The sequence below is a fragment of the Cryptomeria japonica genome, chromosome 2 (assembly GCF_030272615.1).
Source record: "Cryptomeria japonica chromosome 2, Sugi_1.0, whole genome shotgun sequence".
Classification (NCBI taxonomy): Eukaryota; Viridiplantae; Streptophyta; class Pinopsida; order Cupressales; family Cupressaceae; genus Cryptomeria; species Cryptomeria japonica.
Window position 1 is genome coordinate 208,910,123 of NC_081406.1, and position 16,941 is coordinate 208,927,063.

Consider the following 16,941-nt stretch of genomic DNA (forward strand, 5'->3'; position numbering starts at 1 on the left):
AAGGTGAAGGTTGAGAGAAATGGGGAAGGAGAAGACAAGTGTCACTCATCTCACCTTGACTAGGTTGCTGACTAAGAGAATCTAGGGATGGTTGGAGGAAATTTAGGCATGGTAGGACAAGTGGACTCAAGTCCTTCCTAAGATGTAGGGGGTGTTGGAGAGAATATAGGAAATGGTTATGAAATATGTGTACGTACACAATTTTCATTAAGTTTTGGTAGTTGAAGATAAATGATGAATTAATATTTAAGAAATATTAATTTCCTTAGCCACATGTTTGATGAGTTGGCAAAGGGAAGATGAAGTGGAGATGGAAGGTGAGTTGGAAAAGGGATTAAATAATTTTGAGAATTATTTAATATTTGAGACTATAGGATAGGAGAATAACCATTAAATATTGGATATTTAATTGATTGGAGGAGATAATTAAATATTTAGATATTTAATTAACTTGGTTAAAAGAATAATTAAATACTAGATATTTAATTAATTAGAAGAATAGGATAGATGAATTAATTAATAAAATATTAATTAATAGAAAGACATGAAAATGAATTAAATAAATTAATCTTTTCAAATTAACTATTTAATAGAAGAATAATTACTAAATAAATATAAAATATTTATTTATTTGCTCATAGTCAATTTTTATGTGTATACACATATTATTGCTTCCAAATCTAAACATTCATTTTACATATTAAAAGTTACATTTCCTTGTTTGAGGCTAATCTTGTGGTGTAGGAGAAATCCCACACCATTTGACCCTTAAAATTTTGAAATTTAATTTAATTTTTTGTTGACTCCTACCTACTTCATTCTCACCATGAACCAAATTGGTACACATTTTGTATGATTTATTGCTATGTAATTGTATTTAAAGACATTCAATGTGCATTGAAATTATAAACGAACATCAATGGAAAAAATATGTGCATTGCAAAGAAGAACCATTATAAAAAATATTCCAATTTGGAGCACTAAAAATAATCTAATTTGCATCAAACTCATCTAGATTAATTGCATGTCTAAGATTATAGTTTCTATCATCTTCATGATTGAAAATCTAGTCTAATCAAGGAGGTCAAACTAGGAGAACATGACCCTTTACAAGATGGATCCAAACCATCCATAAGTGATTTAACATTGTTAGATTGACCTACAACAAGCCATAATCATGCACAAAACCTCATATAGGCTACATATTAAGGATGCCTATTTTTTGCACTTGATTAATATTCTATGTTGCATTACACTTATCATCTAGAGATAAGTGTCTTAATCTCTCTCATTTACTTTTCTAAAATTGTGTGAGCTATTTAATTATCATTTTAAAACCAAGTATTGCTTTAATCTAGGTTGATATACATTTAGTTCGGTGTATTTATTTAAGAATCCTAGATCTATCTTAGAAAAGCTTATAATTTTCATTACAATTATTATATAATAAAGTATTGTGAGCCAAATTACCGGTCACGCCAAAAGGTTTCAATCTGAACAGTAAAATATCAATCACAAATGTTTTATCATATAAAGACATTAAAACTCATCTACAAGATGATTAGTTCTATCAATGTTCACTTTTTTACTAACCATTATCAAATGGTTGATCAATTGATATATATTTCAAATGTATAAATATTAATTATAGTTAAGACTACCTTCAATATGTAAAGTAGTGACCAAGCGTAAGAGATTCTCAACCCCTTTAGTTTAATGGGGAGATGACTAATCTCTGTGCACAAAATACGTGACCATTAAATACACATGTATGATCATCCTATCATTTACAAAATACATAATCCAAATAAATTAGGATCAAAGATCTACCTCCATTTTCTTAACACATGCATCAATTGACTCTCTTATATTAGAAATGATACTAAGTCATCCAAGTGTGTATTTGGAGTTAAAGAAGTAGAGTACCTCTAGGTCATATTTTGTCATCTAAAGGGTTTAAGGTGGGCCTAAGATTAGGGCTGACATTATGTAGTGTAAACTTCATATAATTAATCAATTTCTTAAGAATGTCTTGGAGTACTCATTTATTTTCAAATACATGTTCATAGGTGACAACACAATAGTATACCATTTTGGGCTTAGTGAGTCATGGAAATCAAAACATTTAAAAATATATGCACCTTTTCTCTTCATTACAACAAATAAATTATAAAGAATTTTAAAATAGAGTAAACTAATGATATGTGAAATTTTGACGTAAATTATATTTTTTAACTTTTAAATAGAAACCAATTTCTCATTTGTATATTTTTAATGGAAATACATTGAAATATAGATAGACCTTAACTAGTTTTCTTGATAAATAGATATATATTTTTAGAAAGCTTGTTGTAATGTAATGATTAGATAATATAATTTTCAAAAAGTTTTGTGCTATGTTTCAAATGCTTATTTATTTATGATAAATGTTTAAATCAATTTTGATACATGTATAGCTAAATTTTAAATAAAAAATTAAATTTAAATTAAACATATTTTTTCTCTTTAACTACATGTATATTGTTTCATTTGGTTGATCAGTCTGAGGTTAGTGTTCACCATGAAAGTGACCAAAATTCTAATCAGTTTGGTCAATTACCCTATTATGACAACGATTCTAGGGTGCAACTTTATGCCAAAACCATTGACACATTACAACATGAATTACAACAACTTGAGCAAACATTACGAAACACCCTTGTCATACCAAATAGAGATAGGGTACTTATTATTAGGGATGAGCTATTAATTATGATTGAGATTGTTCGATCATAATCCCTACAATGATATTAGTGTTGATGCTTTTTATAGTTCTCTTTCTCATAGTGTTGTTAGTGGGACGAGATAGGAAATCTGTTAGCAGCAATCAAGAAGGAAGACTAAGAGGGGGGGGGGTGAACCAGTCTTCACCGAATCACAACAAATCAAAATTCAAAACATAAACTGATAGAATGCAGTTATAACATATAAGAAAATTAACAACACAATACACAACACCAAGATTTTTGATGTGGAATACCCAGTTAAGGGAAAAACCACGGTGGAAACCTACCCATAGTAAGATGATACTCTGCAGTAGTATGTGAAAATATTACAATGGGGAATGCACATGCATTCAGGCACACTGCCTAGAGCTCACTGCTCAAAAGATTTATGCTCAAAAGGCTACAACCCTTAGGGAAGTCTCATTGACTTACAATGTGATTCAAACTACAAACCAGAAGGAATGAACTACAATGATAGCATCTACAAATGCCTGATGACAATTCCAATTAAGCATAATTGTCTGCTCTACAACACCAATCTCGCCTCAACACTTCACTGAATGATAACTCTCTTATTTGCACAATCACCTCTCTCTGATAATGTAGACATAATACTGACACCTAAATTACATAAGCATCTCACCTATATATACAATTCATCAACCTTGATAACAAGGTCTGCTAAACCCTCAACCCTCAACTTATAATTACAGAAATTACATTGCACGATACAAAGATCAACTGCCAGACTAATATTATAATTTACATTACATATCATGGACCTAATTCAAATTTTTAAATGATCAAATCCACCATAAATCATGCCAAGATCAACCACAACACGCTACACCACCAGTAATACCACATAACACAAAAAATAATCACCAGTTCATCAAAATCACCAAAACTTGCATAACGAACAATGTAGATTGCCAAAATAAATAGGACACGACTAGGAAACACTAGCAAGCATGTTAGAATCATCCAAAACAGCTGCACCAACACCACTTTTCAAATCTTCATCGATCAACATGTAGAAGCTCAAGAACAAAACCAATCAACAACTGTCACGAGGAAAGATAACTTGCGGAGCACGAAATCACAAACCATCTGAAATAATAATCCAAAGTCTCAACACAAGGTCCAATCACACTGGAATATACCAGAGGAAATATTGGATTTTACAAAACGATGATCAGCAAAACCAAACTACAAAACCGGATCAGAAACTCTTCCCAAACTCACTGAAATAAACCACATGAATATGTTGACATCAATGACAACAACATATCCTAGCAGCAACAATGATCAACCAAAACTAACAATCTCCTCAACAATCCAACAATCTCCCCCTTTGGCATTAATGACAACATATGAATGTGAAAAACAATCAATGCAAAGAAAGAAGATATCACCAACAATCTCCCCCTAAGATCAAGATAGGTAATGTAGTTTTTCACATGATCTATCTCCCCCTTTGACAACAATGCCAAATATCTCCAAAACAAAAAATTACAGAAACATGCATCTCTCTCCCCCTGAGACACACAACCAAATCAACAGACTACTCTAGCAGAGGAGCAACACCAACTCACCAATCCGGATAAAAGAATAAGGCTCTGAAATCTACCGAATCAATGAAACTCAATGCATCTAGTTCTCACCAAGAGGGGTGGATACCCCTAACTTGTCTCTCAAATAGATAAATGTATCCGTAGGAAAAGGCTTAGTAAAAATATCAACAATTTGTTCCTTTGTAGATACATATTCCAACTTCATCTTATGTTCAATGACTTGCTCTCTCAAGTAGTTATATTTGATTGATATATGCTTAGTCTTTGAACATTGCACCAGATTCTTTGACATGTTTATAGCATTGGAATTATCATAGTAAATGATGGTAGGCTCATCATGAATAACTCTGATATCTTTCAACATTTTCTTCATCCAAACTATCTGAGTGCAATTACTAGTAGTAGCAATGTACTTAGCTCCGACAGTAGATGGAGACACTGAATCTTGTTTCTTACTAGCCCATGAGACCAACTTATTACCTAAAAAGAATGCTCCACCAGTAATACTCTTTTGGTCATGTACATCACCAACTCAATATCCATTAGTGTAGGCACACAACATGAAATCATCATTCTTTGGATACCATAAACCATAATCCTCAGTTCCCTTTAGATGAATATTCTTTTAACAACAGTGACATGAAATTCCTTCGAATCAACTTGATATCTAGCAGCCATACATACAACATGCATAATTTCAGGCCTAGTCTGAGTAAGATATAGCAATCCACCAACCTTGGATCTATACAAACTCTGATTAGCTTTAGGAGATTCATCATTTTTAGACAGTTTACAACCAGTCACCATAGGAGTTCCAACCGGTTTGGAATCATCTAATCCAAACTTCTTCAACAGTTCCTTCACATACTTTGTTTGAGATATAAAAATACCTTTTACTATCTGTGCAATCTACAAACCTAAGAAAAATTTCATCTCACCAATCATAAACATCTCAAATTATTTTTGCATATCACCGAAAAACTTCATACTCATATCATCATCACCACCAAAGATAATGTCATCAACAAAGACTTCAACAATCAAAATGTTATCATTTTCAATCTTAAAGTACAGCTTACTATCAACAACACCTTTGATAAATCTCAATTTTAGCAAGTATTTGTCTAACTTAGCATACCAGGCTGTAGGAGCTTGTTTCAATCCATAAAGTGCTTTCTTCAACTTACATACCATATCTCCATCATTCGACAATGAAAATCCATCAGGCTGTTCAATGTAAACTTCTTCTTCTAGATCACCATTCAAAAATGTAGATTTGACATCCATCTGATATACCTTGAATTTTTTATAAGCATCATAAGCAAGCAACAATCTAACAACTTAAATTTTGGCAACTAGAGCAAAAGTTACTTCATAATCAATCCCTTCTTGCTGTGAATATCCTTTGTAGACCAATCCAGCTTTTTTTTTTCTGACTACTTCATCGACTTCATTCAATTTGTTTCTAAAAATCATTTAGTACCAATAATATTTTTATCCTTAGGTCTAGGCACAAGTTCCCAAGTTTTGTTCTTTTCAATCTGGTCTAACTCTTTTTCCATGGCTCTTATCTAGTTATCATCTTTACAGGCTTCACCAACATATTTAGGTTCAACTTAAGTTGAAATCAAACATACTTCTTCTGCAGCTAACCTTCTTCTAGTCATCACACCTTTATTCTTATCACCAATAATCAGATTCTCAGAATGATTTAGTCTGACATACCTTAGATTCTTCTGATTGTTTTAATTCTCAAGTTCTTGCACATCATCACCAGCAACACCAACATCCAGATTAACAATTTCTACCAGATCATTCTGCTTAGGCTCTTTAGGTTGAATATGAGTTAAAACAACATGTTGACCATCATCAAAAGCTCTGATCTCCTTCCCAAGGTTCTCATCCAATCTCACATTTGCACTGTCAACTATCTTTCTTAGTCTCTTATTATAACATCAGTAGGCTTTACTCTTTGTAGAATATCCCCCCAAAATACCTTCATCACTTCTAGCATCAAATTTTCCAATATCCTCATCTCTCTTGATATAACATTTTCTACCCAAAACTTTGAAATATTTCACAGTAGGAACATGACCAAACCAAAGCTCATAAGGGGTTTTAACAGTATCACCTTTGATATGAACTCTGTTAAATGTATAGACTGTAGTGCTAATAGCTTCTCTCCAGTAGACCTTCGAAACATTTCCTTCAATCAACATAGTTCTTGCAGCATCCAAAACAATACTGTTCTTTCTCTCAACAACTCCATTCTGTTGTGGTGTCCTAGGAGCAGATAGTTGTCTTTTGATTCCATGCATCTCACATAATGAATTGAACTCATTAGAACAAAATTCTCCACCTCTATCAGATCTTAGACACTTCAGCTTCAATCCAGACTTAGTTTCAACTTTTGCTTTGAATATCTTGAACTTCTCAAATGCTTATGTTTTTTCTTCCAAAAAGACAACCCACATCATTTTTGAATAATCATCAATTAGTAGCATAAAGTATCTATCACCCTGCACACTTCTAAAATTTATAGGTCCACACAGGTCAGTATACACAAGATCTAATAATCCATCAAATGTATACTGTTTACTCTTGAAAGAAATCCTTGTTTGCTTACCCAACTGACATTCGTTACATACTGAATTAACAGGTTTAACAATCTTAGGTAGATCCCTAATAACTTGTGTAGAACTGATCTTGATCAATGAATCAAAGTTTACATGACACATTCTTCTATGCCACAACCAACTCTCATCTATCTTAGCAATCAAACAACTTTTCTCACCAACAGTCAAATGAAAAATGTTACCTTCAGCCGTAGTATCAGATGTAATCTCTATACCGGAGGCATTCAAGATCTTGCATTTACCATCTTTGAATTTTAGATCATAACCTTTATCAACCATCTATCCAACACTCAAAATATTATGATTCAAACCTTCAACATACAAGACATCATCAATGTTATGCTTACCATCTAAAGAAATAGAACCTCTCCCATGGATTACACAGGCTTTGTCATCTCCAAATCTAACTATTCCACCATCATATCTTTCTATGTTTACAAATTTGCTTTTGTCACCGGTCATATGATGTGAACAACTGTTGTCAATCACCCATACACCCTTCTCTTATACCTTTCCAACCAAAGCTTTCTCCTCAACAAAAAAACTAGTGGAATCAATAGGTACAGGTCTATCTTCTTTAATGACAATAAACATAACTTCATCTCCTTCTGCAACATAATAATAGTTCTTCTGGTTCCTAAACTTCCGGTTAAACTTATAAGGCTTATCATACTTTTCATCCTTCTCATATCTATCATTCCTATCATACTTATCAAACTTATCATGTCTGTCATATTTAACCATTCTCTTCGGGCACCTAGAAGCAATATGTCCTATCTTATTACAAGAAAAACATTTCAAGGGCAACTTTCCATCATACTTACTGACACCTTTAGACAATCTCCAGGCAATCAATGCTTCAAGCTCATCAACTTCTCTTTCTTGCTTTACAATTTCTCTTCTTTCTCTTTTATATCTAGATATCCTGCACTCATCATGATCATATTTTTTCTTATTGGATACAGATGTTGATGCTCTGAATGTTGTCTCAGACTTTTCATGCGATTCTCCAAATTCGCTTAGCTCAAATGCTGCAAGTTTTCCAACCAACACATCTCTTGTCACTATAGTCACTCTTTGGATCTCATCAATAGCCGCAACCTTGTGTTTATAAGCAGGAGGCAAAAATCTCAGCAACTTAGCAACAATCTCATCTTCTTCAATCTTTCCACTGACAAATCTGATACCAAGGACAAGCTCATTCACCTTAGCCATGTATGAATGTATGTTCTCATCATCTCCCATCTTCAATGTCTCATAATTTCCTTTCAAACTCTACAACTTAGCAATTTTCACTTAACTACCACCTTCATACAGGATCTCAAGCTTCTCCCAGATCTCGTGTGCGGTCTGAAGTCCCATAACATTTGTCATTTTAGTATCATTTAGGGCACTAAGCAATGCTTCCTTCACTCTGATATTATATTCAACTTCCTTAGTCTCATCATGAATAGATGGTCTATTCCGAGGAACAACATAGACATTCTTAGTGATCTTCCAGTAATCCTCTTCAAGACATTTCAAGTGCACCTCCATTCGACTCTTCCATACTGTATAGTTTCTTCCATCAAACTTCAGACTATCCTTCTTGAAAAGAATACCTCAAGCGATTAAGCTTCTACTAGAGGATCTAGCTCTGATACCAATTGTTAGCAGCAATCAAGAAGGAAGACTGAGAGCGAAGGGGGGTGAATAAGTCTTCACCGGATCATAGCAAATAAAACTTCAAAACATAAACTGATAGACTACAACAATAACATATAAGCAAATTAATAACATAACACACAACACTAAGTGATGCTCTACAAAAAGGACAAGGTTATGATAAACAAACACAAGACAAGAAACAAAAGAAATCAATTGTTAGATGTTAGCGTTAGAAATCACAAATTAAAAACTATCCTAAGCAAGCATATCAAGAAAGACACTACTAAACAAAGAGAAAGCTTAAGGAATCTACAAAAAGTAACTAAACTTCTCCATATGCTCTCTACCATGTTGGTAGCTTCTCCTTCCTTGTTCCTCTACTCTCCAAGTTCCAAATTAGTGTAGCTCTCAACAACTTTTTGCACTATGGATACTTATGGAGGTTAAAGATTGAAGATGATTACTCTAAAATACTATGCAAGTATGAATAAACTAGAAATGAGATTATTATCTAATCTAGTGTTGATTTTAATCCAAAAGAGTGAATATGAGTAAGATATGCTAAATGCTCTCTAAAATTCTCTATAACTTAGATGCATACAAGTTTTCAAGATCTGGATTATGAAGAAATGGGCTCTATTTATAGGAAAAATGGAGTAATGGATGGTTGAGATTGAGTAATCTCAACAAGGGTCAGGATTGAATGACATTCAATCCATGTGATGACTTTCAACCCAATCCCAAGATGACAAGTGTCAATGTGAGATAGGTTGAGAGGAGAGGGAATAAGCATTAAATGCTTGACATAACCTGAGAGTTAACTTGGGAGTTAAGGTCAAGGTTAGGTTGAATGAATAAATTATTTATTCAAAGAATAAAGTTTTTATCCAATGGATAAACTCTTGTGCAAAGGCAAAAGGGATAACCATGGTCAAAACAATAAATGCTTGAGGAGACACATGAGTGCAAGTTGAATTAACCATAAATGGTTATGTAAGAGCCATTAATGGTCATGTAAGAGCCATTAGTGGTTTTGGAAGACTTTAGAGGTTAAATTGTTGAACACACAAAGCATTAAATGCTTTTCAAAGACTTTGAAGTCTTTGAGAAGTGACTCCAAGTTGCTTAGGAATGTGACAATAATTAGGGGATGGATTAGGTTAATTAGGAAGCGGTTAGAAGGATCTAGAAGGGGGTTAGGATTGCAAGTGGATTTGGTGGGTGAGGGAAAATAGGATTTTTATTTAAAATAAATTAATTTATTTCAATAAATGTGTGTAAGTTGCATTTGTAGGAAAATGCAAGTGGGGGGGATAAATGATTTAAATAAATGTTTTATTTAAATTTATTTAAAAGAGGAAAAAATGAGGATTTTAATTAAATAAATAGAATTTATTCATTTAATTGATTGTGAATTTGGTTTAATGAATTAATTAAAATAAATTGTATAATTTATTTAATTAATAGAAGAATGTTTTAAGATGAATTAATTAAATATTAATTTAATTAACTGATGGCTTAGTAGATTTTTAATCAAATAAATAGCAAATATTTATTTAATTAAAATAGACAAATTTATGTGACTACATTTGCCCCTCTTTGACACGATGCGATTTTATTGCGTCGTTTCAAAGAAAGAAAAATAGGTGTGAAGAAATGCCCCATTTTATTGCGTCGTTTCAAAGAAAGAAAAATAGGTGTGAAGAAATGCCCCATAAAATGTTGATTTAATGGGTGGTATGCCCCCTTGAGAGATGGGTCAAAAAATTGGGCGATCTCTCGAAAAAGAATGAAAATTAGCAGCGTGATAAAAGAGAAGGAGTTAGCAACGCTAGTGAAAAATAGAAGAAATCGGAGATAAAATGGAGAAATGGGAGGCTTGGGAAGTTCACGGGGACCACGACGGTGAGCGGGGGAAAATTAGGGGTACGACGAAGGGTTTATATGGGGAGAAAGGGGTGAAAACAGACTCATTTACATTCGCGTCCATAGTGAAACTTTAGCTCTAAAAGTGATTTTCTGGAAGAGCAAGGAGCAGTTAGGATGCCGGTACCAGTAGTAGAGCATCGATTAGAGCGCGTCCGTCGATTCCAGCGGCCAGACGACTACTGACTAGCGGTATGTAAATTTGAATTTTTCGCATTTTTGATATGTTTTTAGCTAGGTCCAAGTTGAGTCAAGACAATAGCGGTAGAACTTTGTTTTGGCGCTTTTGTTAAATGAATTAGTGCTTTTGTGCCGCAATGGCGCTTTTGTATAGTTGTTTGGGTGCTTTTGTCAAGGTTAGTGCTATTGTATAGCTTGTTTAGCGCTATTGGGTGGTTGATTGAGTGCTATTGTTGAGATGTAGCGCTATTGTGTAGTTGATATAGCACTATTATAGTTTGAACGTTTTTGCATAGGTGATTAAGCACTTTTGTTAGAGAAGTGGTGCTATTGTTAGGAGATAGCGCTTTTGTGCAGAAAAAAATAGATGCCCAAGTGTTTGAACAAATAATCTCTGGATGCCAATGATGGATGGATGGAGATGTGAAGTGAGAGTTGTTTTGAACCATAGCAACTCTGATGAGACTTAGGTCATTAGGATAAATGCATGTTGAAGTCTAGGTGTGTCATGATTGCTTACCTGTTGAGACCTGAAGATACTTGATCAAAGTATCTATTGATAGTCTAGGTTTAAACTTAAGAAAGTTTGAAACAAAACAACTGATGATGATGGTTGATTGCACTTGTGTAGGAGGATTTGTGTGTCTTACAGTTGCCCGAGAGACATCCCGCCACACAGGGGCTGCATGATCGGCTGACAGAGGTCAAGGTGGATTGCATTGCAGCGACTAGGTTGTATGATGTTATGCATATGCCTGTGATTCAGATGAATCACGATTTGATGACAGCATTGGCAGAGCGCTGGCATAGTGAGACATGTACGTTTCACTTGGCGCAGGGGGAGATGACTGTGACACTAGAGGATGTATGGCACATCCTGCATATACCTATTCGAGGTGAGTTGGTGACATATGATAGAGTGTGGGGTACCCTAGCTGTGCAGAGATTCTTTGAGGAGGACATGTATATTGATGATGGCTCTATAGCCTAGGAGGATATTGCTACATTGTACGAGCCATTAACATCAGTGCTGTCAGGGATCGTTGGGGGGCTACTATGTCTGGACAAATGATCACATGGTCTTGCAGTGGGTTGGGGGCAGGTGATTGAGCAGATGATGACAGAGGGGACTCGATTTTCCTGGGGACCGTGCGTGTTAGCGCACTTATATTAGGAGCTGCATGAGGTCGTATACCGAGGGAGGGACTCATTGGCAGTGGGAGTGACGCTGCTGCATATTTGGGCGTGGGAGCACCTACCAGTTACCTGACCAGTTAGTCTCAGGTTTTGGGTAGTCGACCAGTCGTATATGTATATGTATAGCGGTATGATGAGTCAGCCCCACCTGGGGAAGTTAGAGTGGTGGCGACGGGTACTGGATGATCTTGATGCAGTGATCTGGAGACCCTATATTGAGTGCGAGCCTTGGGAGGAGGATGCGAAGGTGCTGCCGTATGTATTTATGACCCGATTCCTCATTGGGAGGACAACCTAACATGTGGAGAGACAGTTGCCGGGCAGAGTTATGAGATAGTTTGGACGACAGCAGGGATTGCCTAGGGGATCAGGGGAGTATGCCAGGGTGGTACGAGAGAGGTATGTATGGGGGCCAATACTACCCTATGATCAGGATTTGGCAGAGTTTTGGATGTTATAGGTGAGGCCATGGGATATATGGCCAAGGGTGGTAGATGCAGGGGTGTCGGAGGAGTATATGTAGTATATGGCGGCTCATCTGATACTTCGGATATTAGATCTAGCAGAGCCGATTCCTGATTTTGAGGAGGAGAGGGGACAAAGATGTAGGAGGAGAGGAGGTCGAGGACCGATAGCAGATGGAGGAGGTAGAGGGGATGGCAGTGATGGAGGAGGAGGAGGGGATGGTGGAGGTGTAGGAGGGGATGGTGGGGGTGGTGGATTCTAAGGTGGAGGTGGCAGTGGTGGTTGGGTGCAGCAAAGAAGGAGAGGTGGTCGAGGACCGATAGTAGATGGAGGAGGTAGAGGGGATGGCAGTGATGGAGGAGGAGGGGATGGTGGAGGTGGAGGAGGTGGTGATGGAGGAGGGGATGGTGGGGGTGGTGGAGGTGGCAGTGGTGGTCGGGTGCAGCGGAGAGGGAGAGGCAGTTTGCCATTGTGGATATCACAGGGACCTCTGATGCAGGGAGGAGTTAGATTGGGTGGGAGAGGTATGGGGGAGAGAGAGGTACTGATGGAGAGAGGGGAGGGAGCCACTGGAGAGGGAGCTACAGGTGAGGCACCTATGGATACAAGGGAGGGAGCGACAGGGGGTGGTGATCTTCGGGATCATATGATACTACATTTGCAGACTCGACTTACAGCAGCCCAGACACAGGTGGAGGATCTAGAGGTGGAGGTTGCAGCTAGAGATGTGCAGCTATTTGTATGAGAGTCAGAGCTGACTATAGTGTTGCGGGAGAGGGATGGTGCGATGGAGAGAGTGACTCAGTTGCAGGAGAGAGTGCGGGCCTTGGAGGGAGTACTAGGACAGGGGTTGGCGGTGGAGGCTTTGGTGAGGGAGGTTCAGTGAGCATAGGCTGAGATAGAGTATTGGAGGGGTTTATATGAGTAGGTGGTGCCTACTAGTCAGCAAGCACTAAGCTATTCATAGATGCGGCAGACCAGGTCAGAGCAGTCTCAGAGGATGCAGAGCAGTGGGGGTGTGATGGGTCCTCTACGGAGAGATAGGTCAGGTGGTACAGGAGCTAGTGGGGGTTTGATGGGGCCTCCACGGAGAGATAGATCGGATGGTGTAGGGACTAGTGGGGGAGCAGGTGGTGATGGTGTGCAGCATCTGGTCAGAGTGGTATCTGAGAGAGCATTTTGCATGCATGTATTTATATTGGTATCTTGGACTATGTCTTGGATGGTTCTTGGTAGCTGATTTTGTAGACTTCATTATACTCTGATACATGAGATGATATATATGAGGAGATCCCATTTTATGATATGCATGTTGATATGTATGGATTTTATGCAGGATGATGATTTTTATGAGTTTATGCTTAGATGGATATTTGTTTTATGCTATATGTATGTGTTTATGAGATGATTCCTATATGCATGTTTTATGATGATGTATTCTTACATGATGTCTATATGCATGTTGTATGATGTTGGATGCTAACATGTGGATGCAGGTTAATATATGTGTGCTTTTGATGGTTTTTGGGATAGAATGCCAGATGTATGTAATGCCATGAGGTTTATGTATGTATAATAAAATGATGATGTATGATGGTATAGATAGTAGTTTGTACTTTATATTAGTACAAGGATGGGATAATGATATGCAATGATGTTAATGTAATGCTTTTGAATGAATGATTTATTTATGTATATGCCTCTAGAGGGTTAAAAATAAATGTAACATGGATAAACAAATGTAAAGTACAAATGTTTAAATGATGATTTCTAAATGAATGCATATGCTATAATGTATGAACCAATGTTTGAGACAAATGATTTTATGATTCTAAATGCCCAAATATAATGAAGTAAAATGCTAATGTGATGATAATGCAACTCATGGTTAAATGAATAACTGCACCTTAATGCAATTAAAAAGGGATAATGAATGAAATCTAATGAATCCTAAGTGAGATAAAATCAGTATGAATGAATTCACTTTAACTAATGAATAGATAAATGAATGTATGCATTGATGGAAACCTAAATAAATGTATGATACATAAGTGTGGAAATGATGATAAATGATGATCACTAACGGATGTTTTAAATGAATGTATGAGTAATGGTTAATACAATTAAGGACATATTTATCATATGAATGAATCTAAATGTCATGATTATGCAATGATGAAATGATATATGATAAGACGAATGTTAATAAATGATAATGAACTATATGTAATTTTATGCATCTAAATGATTTGAAATGCACTTGATGCAAATGAATGGCTAAAGAATAATGCAAATGCGACTAAAATGTAATGAAATGATGATGGGATGATGATAGATGAATGCAAGGTTTTTTAGACTTTGCATGATGCACTTGATGATGTATCAGAGTACTCTGTCGTGATTGGTATCCAAAACCAACTCAATTTTCACAGAACTCATATTTAACTTTGTTCACACTTGCATGCAAAATTATGTAAATAAATGAGTAAATGGATGGACGATATGCAACAAAATGCAATATAAACAGATGAGATGACAATGATGATCCATAGTGCTTTATTTTTCATCATCGAGCTTTTAAAATGTTGTAAGAAAATAGAAGCAACTTGACATAATGATTCAAGATGACCCGAGTATTCCTTACATGGATTTTGATATAGCAAGTTAATACAAACAACTTGATATAATGGGTCAAGTTGACCTGAGTATTTCTTGTGGAACAGACAAGGATCATCTCCTTTCATGCATGACTTGGATTGTCCTCCTTGATCTTGGGTTGATCATATCCTGAGACAAGTTCATACCGTAATAAGAGACAAAAACCTTTATCCAATTTGGATGAGGTAGGAGGAACCAAAGAAAGAACATTGTACCTGTAAGCAGACAACATACATAAAGAATAAAGAATATGGATCCTTGGTAATGGTTCATGCTCATATGGTCGAGGTATACACTGTAGTCAGCAAGCTGTAGTGATCTATGACTGTATTTGGCCTATGATCACGTAGCTGAGTGAACTTCCCATGTAGACACCATTAGTACATGCCCCAGAACTTCACCAGAATAATGCATCGAAGATACACAAACAATGTTGTAGGAACCTGATATGAATAAATAACCCACAAATCAACCAAGTATTTGATAGCTTAAACAAAAATTTCTTGTCAAATAAAATGTTATCTTGTGTTTTGTCTTGGTAAGGAAGGATGCATCCTTGTTGAAGACAGTTTGAGTTTTTGATGTTAATTGTTTGGTTGATTTGAGAAGTGATCATTGTACGAGTATTTGTGTCAATGCTTGTTTGGTATTTGTGTGGATGAGTATGTACAATGTGTTGCCATGTTTTTGGTATTTTCGATGTTTTTGGATTTTGTGAGATAGTTTTGAATGTTTTTGGATTTTGTGAGATAGTTTTGAATGTTTTTGGATTTTTTGAGATAGTTTTGAATGTTTTTGGATTTTGTGAGATAGTTTTGAACGAAGAATCAATGAATCATAAGTAATACAGAATCCACTTCCATCAAATAGGTTAAGGATATTGCCCCCAATTTTAGGCATGACTCTGAAAAAGCGGGATGCAAGACACATGCAATACTATCCTTAATTGCAGATCAATGACAAGCCATGGTTTGGACGGATGGATGAGTGAATGAAATGAATGTGATTGCAACAAGTCTGAAAGATAATGGATCCATAGCCTTTACGAGTGGCACCTGTTTGCCAGGTTTTCACCATCGTACTTACCCAAGGTGCCACCGGAGTGGTTGTTCACCGTTTGGATGCATGACTTTTCTTTACTTATTTTGATTCTTTTGTATTTTCTTCAGGATATTTTTCTAAATGTTTTTGGTGTTTTTACCAGTATGTATGGGATCTTGATGCTCGATGCAGCTTTATGTATAAATTTTTTTAAGGTGCATGCTGTTGATCGGATCTGCTAGTGGTTCTCCTTCAGATGTAGCCAACTAATATGCCTTGGACCCAAATACAATAGTGACAACATATGGACCTAGCCAATTTAATTCAAACTTTCCCTGATGTTCGCGGTTTGGTTGGTTACGAGGATTCTCTCGAAGAACAAGATCACCTACCTCAAAAGTATGAGGTCTAACCCGATGATTATAACTTCTGCTCATGCGTTGTTGATAGGCTTTGAGGTGATTGTATGCAGCTTGCCGTTTCTCATCAAGTAGCTCTAAGTCTTGGAGACGGGATACTCTGTATGCTTCATCATCAATGAGATTATGCAAGGAAACCCGTAGAGATGGTATCTCGACCTCAATAGGTAAGATAACTTCTGCACCATAGACCAGTGAGTAGGGAGTTGCGGCTATAGGGGTTCAAATAATAGTTCGATACGCCCATAGTGCTGGATTCAATTGAACGTGTCAATCACGACTGACATCATCAACTATCTTATTGAGGATTCTCAATATGTTCTTGTTTGATGCTTCAGCCTGACCATTGCCTTGTGGGTAATAGGGAGTGGAAAAGCAGTGTTGGATGTAAAATTTCTCACAAAGTTCACGAACATCCTGATTTTTGAAAGGA